This window comes from Eptesicus fuscus, chromosome 16, assembly GCF_027574615.1.
Source record: "Eptesicus fuscus isolate TK198812 chromosome 16, DD_ASM_mEF_20220401, whole genome shotgun sequence".
Lineage (NCBI taxonomy): Eukaryota > Metazoa > Chordata > Mammalia > Chiroptera > Vespertilionidae > Eptesicus > Eptesicus fuscus.
The window spans coordinates 44920585-44929546 of NC_072488.1; the positions used below are offsets into that span (position 1 = coordinate 44920585).

The 8962-nt window shown below is 42.7% G+C and overlaps 1 non-coding gene across 1 annotated transcript; it reads right to left on the reverse strand.

Moving 5' to 3' along the window:
* Nucleotides 1-2731: 2731 nt before the first annotated feature.
* LOC129151954 (U6 spliceosomal RNA) lies at nucleotides 2732-2836 on the reverse strand. Its single transcript, XR_008558661.1, has one exon. It is a non-coding gene; the product is annotated as a U6 spliceosomal RNA (small nuclear RNA).
* Between the last annotated feature and the right edge of the window lie 6126 nt (nucleotides 2837-8962).

Below are 8962 nucleotides of genomic sequence, written 5' to 3' on the forward strand. Positions count from 1 at the left end.
AAGCTTTCAGGTGAAGATAATAGAGCCTTTATTTGGAGTTCCAGGTTACACTCCAAATAAATGGTTGCATTCCCATGCCTCCCCACCCTACCAATTTTTTGTGTTGACTATTCTTTTCTGAGTTGGGCAACATTTAGGAAGGTATTTAAAGCTGCAATTGATCCTGTGCTTTTCTTTTTATGAGCTTGTGTTCTTAGGTGGCCTGGAAATAATGGTATTGTTTGTGACCCCCAGGTGGGGGCAGAAGAGTAAAAAGTTTGGATAGGAGAGGAGTGGTTTCTTTTTATATCAAAATCCTGTTGTGGAAAGTCTGCAAATGTATGAAGTTTTGCTTCATTTGAAAATGTTATGTCCTGAATATGTTCAGTCTTTATCCCTTAGGTTAGTGGTTGCGGAACTTTCCCCCTAAAAGCCAATTCTCTCTATTCTTGTTCTTCTATTTGGGTTCCTAACCTGCAGGATATTGGAAGTTATTTCTCCTGCAGTTTTAGCGTGGGTAGGAATGTGGGGCCAAGCGAGGAAGAGTACCTCACCTGTCACTATCCCCCTTTCCCTGGTGTGGCCCTGAGGCAGCCTGGACTGTCCGCCTTGCCCTAACAGTCCTGCTGTTGCCTGGTCCTGTACAGTAAATATGCACATTTTGAATAATCTTAAAGTTTATACAATTTAAAAATTAATAAGTTAATCATAGCAGGTTTCCTTTTAGAAGATAAAAGAAGGAAAGCATGAGAAAATAATTACATAATAATTTGTCTTTATTTAGAAATGAATGATAATGCAATATCACAAATTAAAACTTCTGGAATTTCTACATATTGTACAGAAGGAAATTTAGAACTTTAGATGCTTTAATTATGTAATAAGAAAGAATAAAAAGATATGAATTAAGCATTTGCTTCAAATTACAAAAAAGAATAATAAAATATATGAGGAAAGCCAAGAAGAGAGAAATGTTAAAGCATATATTACTGAATTTAAAAAATAGGAGAATTGATAGATAAGTTCATAATGTCATTTAAAAACACACACACACAAAAAAAATTGCTAAAGACAGAAAAAAAAACCTAGAAATGAACAAGGAGATACAACAAATGTATGTTATAAGAAAGTTCTACATATAACTAGGCTACTTAATTTGCTACACAATGAAATAGATGACTTTCTAGTAAAAAAAAAATTATTCGTGTAAATGAAACCACAATTATCTTAAGTAAAAGACTAAAAAGTTAATAAAGTGGAAAAGAGTGTGCAGGTATTATCTCCAGGTGCTTTTATGAGTGAATTCTTTCAAACTTTCAAGGAACAGATCATCCTTATGCCATTTTTTTATTGTAAAAAAAAAAATCACATTATTTAAAATTTGCCATATTAATCTTTTTAAGAGTACAGTTCAGTAATGTTAACTTTACTCACATTACTGTGAAACCAATCTCCAAAACTTTTTCATCTTGCAAAACTGAAACTCTGTACCCATTGAACAACATCTCCCTTTCCTCCTTCCCTAGCCTCTGGCAACTACTCTTCTCTTTTCTGTCTCATAGAATTTGACTTTAGATATTTCATACAAGTGGAATCATACAGTATTTATCTTTTTGTGACTTGCTTATTTTATTTAGATAATGTCCCAGGATTCATATGTGTTGTAGCATGTAAAAACTTCCTTTTGAAGGCTGAATAATATTCCATTGTATGTATACAACACATTTTGTTTATCCATTCATCCCACAGTTAACAACTGGGTTGCGCCCACTTCTGGTTATTGTGAATAGTGCTGCTGTGGACATGAATGTATAAATATCTCTTGCTGTTTTTTTAAAAAAATATTTTTATTGATTTTTTACAGAGAGGAAGGGAGAGGGATAGAGAGTTAGAAACATCGATGAGAGAGAAATATCGATCAGCTGCCTCCTGCACACCCCCTACTGGGGATGTGCCCGCAACCAAGGTACATGCTCTTGACCGGAATCGAACCTGGGACCCTTCAGTTCGCAGGCCGACGCTCTATCCACTGAGCCAAACTGGTCAGGGCTCTCTTGCTGTTTTAACTACTGTAGATCATAGGAAACAAGAAAACCAACGTAATTCATTTTCGTGAACATACCTAATAAATCATGCACACACACACACACACACACATACACTCTTCACACCATTTTCAATAACATAGATGCAAAAATCCTAAATAAAGCACTAACAAATTTATTAATAGAATAAAGGAGTAATGTGTCAAAACTGCCAGCATTTATTGGCATCCCCATTTAGCACTTGCCCCTAAACCCCAGCTAGGAAGTGGCGGACTAGGAAGGCAGCCCAGCTCTGCCTGACGCCAGAGCCCAGGATGCACATGGTAAGTTTGTTGAGAAGGTATTGATGGCCCCATAAAATACTCCCACTGATATAATACATCACAGAAGTAGGTCAAAGGAAAATAACAGACCTGAGAGTCTCTCATAGATAATAAAGTATTTGAAGATGAAAATTGACATTTTTTTTTTTTTCAGAGAGAAAGGGAGAGAGAAAGAGCGAGAGAGCGAGAGAGAGAAATCAATGATGAGGGATTGAGTCTACAACCTGGGCATGTGCCCCTGTGCCCCTGACCCGGATCGAACCCAGGGCCCTTCAGTCCGCAAGTGGATGCTCTATCCACTGAGCCAAACCAGCTAAGGCTTATTCTTTACTTTTAAAACTCCCCTAATAAGTTAGTAAAGAAAGAAGCTCCATTAACATGATAAAATATATTTTCTGAAACAACACCCAGCATAATTTTTTTTTCTTGTGCAGGGGCCATGCTAATCTCTGTATCGTTCCAGTTTTCGTTTTTAATAAAGAAGTAATACTGTCAGGAACTACTGTTAATTCAACAGTGTCTTGAAAGGATCATCTAGCCACTATCATGAAGCAGGATAGAGAATTTACTACTGGAAAGGAGACATAGCTTTTAGAGGCAAACTAAGTATTTACCTAGAAATCTGAAGATAATCATGAAAAACAGACCCTACTGCCCTGGCTGGTGCCTCAGTGGTTGAGTGTCGACCCATGAACCAGGAGGTCATGGTTTGATTCCTGGTCAGGGCACATGCCCAGGTTGCTGGCTCGATCCCCAGTGGGGGGCAGCTGATGAATGATTCTCTCTCATCATTGATGTTTCTATCCCTCTTTCTTTCTGAAATCAATAAAAAATTATATATATATTTTTTAAAATATATTTTGTTGATTTTTTACAGAGAGGAAGGGAGAGGGTTAGAGAGTTAGAAACATTGATGAGAGAGAAACATCGACCAGCTGCCTCCTGCACACCTACTGGGGATATGCCTGCAACCGAGGTACATGCCCTTGACCGGAATCAAACCTGGGACCTCTCAGTCCGCAGGCCGACGCTCTATCCATTGAGCCAAACCAGTCAGGGCAATAAAAATATATTTTAAAAAATAAGCATTTTTCTGAATACCAGTGAAGTTAGAAATATTTTTTAAAAATTGGGGAAATTTTATTACCAGATAATTCTTATTATAAACCTAGAAGTTAAAATACTATCATACTGGTGGAGGGCTAGACTAAGTACTAGTATGTGCAAACTTTAATGCTGAAGGAGATAAAACTTGAAGAGATTAAGTTGTGGAAGCCCACAGAACTCTAAATGAGTGGTCTCAGACGTCCAAACCACATTCTGAACCACAATGCAGTACTGCCCTCCTAAAATATACAGACATACGCATTAGGAAAAACTATGAGAAATGAGTACACCAAAATATTAGTATTAGTTATCTGTAGGTGATGGAATTATGGCATGATCTTTTTCCCCTCTCTATACTTTGCTTGAATTTTCCAAATATTCTACAGAGAACACTTTCATAATTGGACAGGAAGGACAGTTCTCCTATTTTCAGAAACCAAAGCTCCACTGCCCCTTCGATGTGGGAATCCAGCCAAGACCTTGCTCTTGGACAGCATCAGTGAAAGGGCCTTGGGAATGCTCCTGGGCGCAGCAGCGAGGCCTGTCATATATGGAAACCTTCCATGGGGATGACCTCACCACTGGGACTTATGCAACATAAACCTTGCCTGTGCGAGCTAGCAGAGATCTCGCACAAAAACCTGGAGGGTGAAGCGCCGAGAAAGAACTGACCCAATGAGAGAACTGTGGCCTTACGACCTGAAGAAGTCCAGTGTACCCCCCGGGCGAATCCAGGCTCCTGTGACCAGTTCCTGGCGAAGGATTACTTTTCCCTACCTCAGCCTCCTCCAGATAAAGAGCTCCCACCATGGCCCAGGGTTATTTCTTTTTCCTGGGCCTGAGTGAGAACGGAAGATGTTACTGTTGTTGGACAAACAGTAATGGGTTATTGGTGATGAAAGAAGTAGAAACATCACCTGGACTGAAAAAAGAAGAGACCATTCTTAGCTATTCCCGTCATTCTTTGTAATTAGCTTCCCCATCCCTGGCAGTCTTGTTTTGTTTTGTTTTTTTCTTTAACCTCACCTACCCGAGGATATTTTTGCATTGATTTTGAGAGAGAGAGAATGAGGGAGAGAGAGAGAGAGAGACACAGAGAGAGAGAGAGAGAGAGAGAGAGAGAGAGAAAGAGAGAGAGAGAGAGAGAGAGAGAGAGAGAGATTGGTTGCCTCCCACACGCGCCCCACCAGGGCTGGGATCGAGCCTGTAACTGAGGTACATGCCCTTCCCCAGAATTGAACGCAGGACCCTTCAGTCTGTGAGCCGATGCTCTTTCCACTGAACCAAACCAGGTAGGGCCTCACTCCATCTTTTAAAAAGCCAACAGCATCATAACCAAGCACAGTTCCATCAGAATACGGTCCAGCCATCTACAGCGCTGGCCCCTTTACCACATGGAACAGCTCTTAACACCCCGGCCCATGTTACTTAAGCATCTGCGTCTAGAACTTCTCTCAGTTTCGACAGCATTAGAGACAACAAGTCCCCATGAGTGCTTTATTTGGCTCAAGTTTGAAAAATTGTCTGGGCATTGAAGGACCATAAGTGATCTCTAGACTGGCCTCACATTTATAGAAATTGGGGCTGTCACTTGTGTCAGGAGCTGGAGGAAGTGAACTTCCTAGATGTTAGCTGTTGGTCGCACACAAACTCACTTTCCAGGATAACTGCTTCCACACCCCCTTCCGGAGTCCGCCCTGGTTGCTGGATTCCATTCTCAGCACAAGGTGTTAGCAAAGTAAAGTATTCTTCAGACAGTGAAAATGTAGTCTGCACTTGAAGTTTCATGAGGTCCCAAGTGGCCTCTTCCCATTTCTGGTTTCTCACTTCTTCACTGGGCTTGTTCAAGGTAATCCTGGCCACCCAAGGATTCTTATGCCAAATGCAGGAAGAGCAGGACCCGCATTGGTGGCAACGTTTTGAAATTCAGACTAGTTTTAAATTATTTGCATTATGTTGTTATGAGAGAACCTTGCCTTTAGAACACAAGTGATGCTTCCAATAGTTCTCAGCTCATAGCACATTGCAAGTATATTTTCCCCCTCAGCACTCGGAGAGGGTGTGATGCTGAGGCAGGAACAAAGGCTCTGGAGCTAGAATGACCTGGGATGGGTTCCTGGCTTCTTCACTTCCTGGCTATGTCACTTCAGTAAGTGTCTCAGCCTCCCCGGCCAAAGCCCTCAGCTCTAAAATAACGTGAATAATAAGAAAATGCATACATAGGGGCTTAGTACAACATGTAGCATGTAGACCAGGCGTCCTCAAACTATGGCCCGTGGGCCACATGCGGGTGTTTTTGCCGTTTTGTTTTTTTATTTCAAAATAAGGTATGTGCAGTGTGCATAGGAATTTGTTCATAGTTTTTTTTTAAAACTATAGTCCGGCCCTCCAACGGTCTGAGGGACAGTGAAATGGCCCCCAGTTTAAAAAGTTTGAGGACCCCTGATGTAGACCCACTCAATAAATGGCAGCTGTCAATAAAAACAATAATAGTAATAATGAGGCCTGAACACACACACAAAATAAATAACAACAACAAAAAAGAAATAAGGAGGCCTGAAGCCAGTAGTCTGATGCAAATCACGCGTTGGGACCCATTTTGGCCTGGAGAGATGGGCAGAGGATCCTAACAACCCAGGCTCAGGTGAGTCCCGCTGTGCTGAGGCCTTTCCCAGGGAAACCACCGTCCCTCATCACTTAAAAGCCACCCTTCTGGGTGTGCAGGCCCGAGTGTAGAGCTTGACTTCTAAAAGACCAGCCAGCAAGGAGGCTCCAACCCTACTCTTTAAAGCCCTCCACTCCCTCTTCCCGCATCACCCTGCTCCCCCAAGCCACTCCTGTCTGCAGGGATGAGGACAGGGGCTGGGGCGTCACCACCCAAGGGCTTGCCAGGAAGGAGGAGTGGGAGTTTGGGGAGAGAAGTGCCTCATAATGAGGAAGGGAAGACGCTGGGGTCCCAGGGCACCTCCCGAGCCAGCCCCAGGCTTGAGACACTCGGAAAGTGAGGAGGAGGGGGGTCTGTTTCTAGCTCCCCCCGAGCTGGGGTCATCCCTGAGGGCGGGTGGCAAAGGCAGGTGTCTTTTTACCTACTGGCTGGTAGGTTTAAAGTTTTCCCCTTTGGCTGTCACTTCTTCACTTAGCGTTGACCGCTGGATGCTGGCTCTCTTGCAGTGCAGACCATGCTCCCAACCCCCAAACCGCACACTTTCTTCATGGGAGAAGTCTGGTGTAGTTCAAACACTTTCCCCCTCCCTCCAGGGGGTTACCATAGCCCCGCTTGTGGGTGGGGTATTGGCCCATTGGACCTGTGAGGCAGCCCCAGCCCCACTGCCTGCCCCGTCTCTCATCACCTCCCCCAGTCCTCTCAGGTGGGCTCAGGAAGATCAGGACAGCTGCTGAAGGAGACGGAGGACTATTGTGAGCACCTGGATCTTTCAGACTGTCCTCTGGGAACCCCCCTTAGCTGGCGGGAGGGAGGTGCAGCCCTCCCCACAGAGAAAGGAAAGAATCCCCTCTCCCCACCACACTGCTCTCCCCACAGGCTGACTAGGAAAGGAAGACGGTCTCTTTTCTCCAGCTTCTTGCATAGATACCTCGGGGCCGTCAGTAAACCTGGGGGCGGTGTTGGGCTCCATCTGTGGCCATCGCCTGGAGCCTGGTGTTTGCAGCTGGGGCCATAGAGACGATTTCAGGGGAACAGAAATGTTCATTCAACATTCTGTACACAGGTAAAAGTTAATCCAGTGTTTCAAATCTCTATTTCCTTCCTGATTTTTTGTGTCTCCTTGTTCAATTGGTTACTGAGAAAATTGTGTTAAGATCTCCCAATATGGCCCTGGTAGGTGTGCTCAGTGGTTAGAGCGTCTGCCTGCACACCGAAGGGTCTCGGGTTTGATTCCCGGTCAAGGGCACATACCTGAGTTGCAGGTTTGATCCTGGCCCTAGTCTGTTTCTCTGTTTTGTTTAGAAAAATTTTATTCCCTCTCTTTATATTATGAAATGTCTCTCTTTATCTTTAGGTCTGCTCCTTGCCTTAAAAGCTACTTTGTCTGATGTTTATATAACTTCCTTTTGATTAGTATTTTACTTTCAATCTTGCATTTTAAGTGCATCTCTTTGTTGATTCAATATCATCAAATAGCCAGTGTAACAACCTTTATCTTTAAACTAGAGGCCCAGTGCATGAAAATTCATGCACTGGAGGGGGGTCCCTCAGCCCGGCCTGCCCCCTCTCACAGTGCGAGAGCCGTCAGGGGTGGGAGGCGATCGGAGATCAGGGGAAGGCGACGCCCCTTCACACCTCTGCTGCTGCCACTGCCAGCAGCACAAGCCTTGGCTGGCCCTGGTTACCTGAGCCTCGGGCGGCCCTGGGTGGCTGGGCAGCCACCATCCAAGGCTTGTCTGCACCTCAGGCTGGCCCTGGGCAGCTGGGAGGCTGAGGGGACTGAGCGCTGCCATCTTGTGGCTGTGGGTGCCGCCATCTTTGAGGATGGGGCAGTCAATTAGCATATTCCCTCCTTATTGGCTGTGGGTGCTGCCATCTTTGAGGACAGGGCAGTCAATTAGCATATTTCCTCCTTATTGGCTGTGGGTGCCGCCATCTTTATGACAGTGTGAGGGTCAATTAGCATATTCCCTCTTTATTAGATAGGATAGAAATATTTAGTCAATTTAAACTTAATGTAATTGCTGGTATGTTTGGGTATAAGTTTACCACCTCACAATTTGCTTTTTGTTGTTCCCACCTGTTTTATCTTTCTTTTTCTCTCCTTTCTTGATTTCTTTTGGATTAATCAAGTGTTTTTTATTATTCTAATTGGTTTCTCTTCTATTCACTTATTAGTTATATATCCTTTTTCTTTTAAAGATGACCCTGGATATTATAACATTCATCCTTGACTTATTAACATTTCATGTAAAATAGTAACTTTTCTCCTGACAAGACAATGCAAGGATCTTGGAATACTTTAACTCTGTTTATCCCCACTCCTGACTTTAGTGTTACTGTTTATTGTGCATTATAATTCTACATATATTGTAACTCTCACAAGACATTCTTTTTTTTGTTTTGTATAGTTAATATTCATGCAGATTTATGCACATATTAATCCTTTCCATAGTTCTTTACTCCTTGAATTTCTGTGCTTCCTACTGGGGTAATTTTTCTTCTTCTGGAAGAATTCTCCTAAGGCTAGTCAACTGGTGATAAATTATCCCAGTGTTAGTTTCTCTGAAAATGTCTTTATTTAATTTTTCAGGATATTTTCACAGCATTTTAAAGATGTTATTTCATTGTAAAATGTTGGCTATAAGTTGTATTGCTGTTCTTTTGAAGGTAACATATTTTCCCCTGTTGCTTTAAAATTTTTCTTTTATTTTAGTTCTTCCCCCCACCTCACACCATGATCCAGGATTATATGCCTACAAATACTTTTCTTTGTATTTATCCTAATTGGGATACAAAGTACTTCTAAATATGTATCTTAATGTGTTTTACCAGTTTGGGAA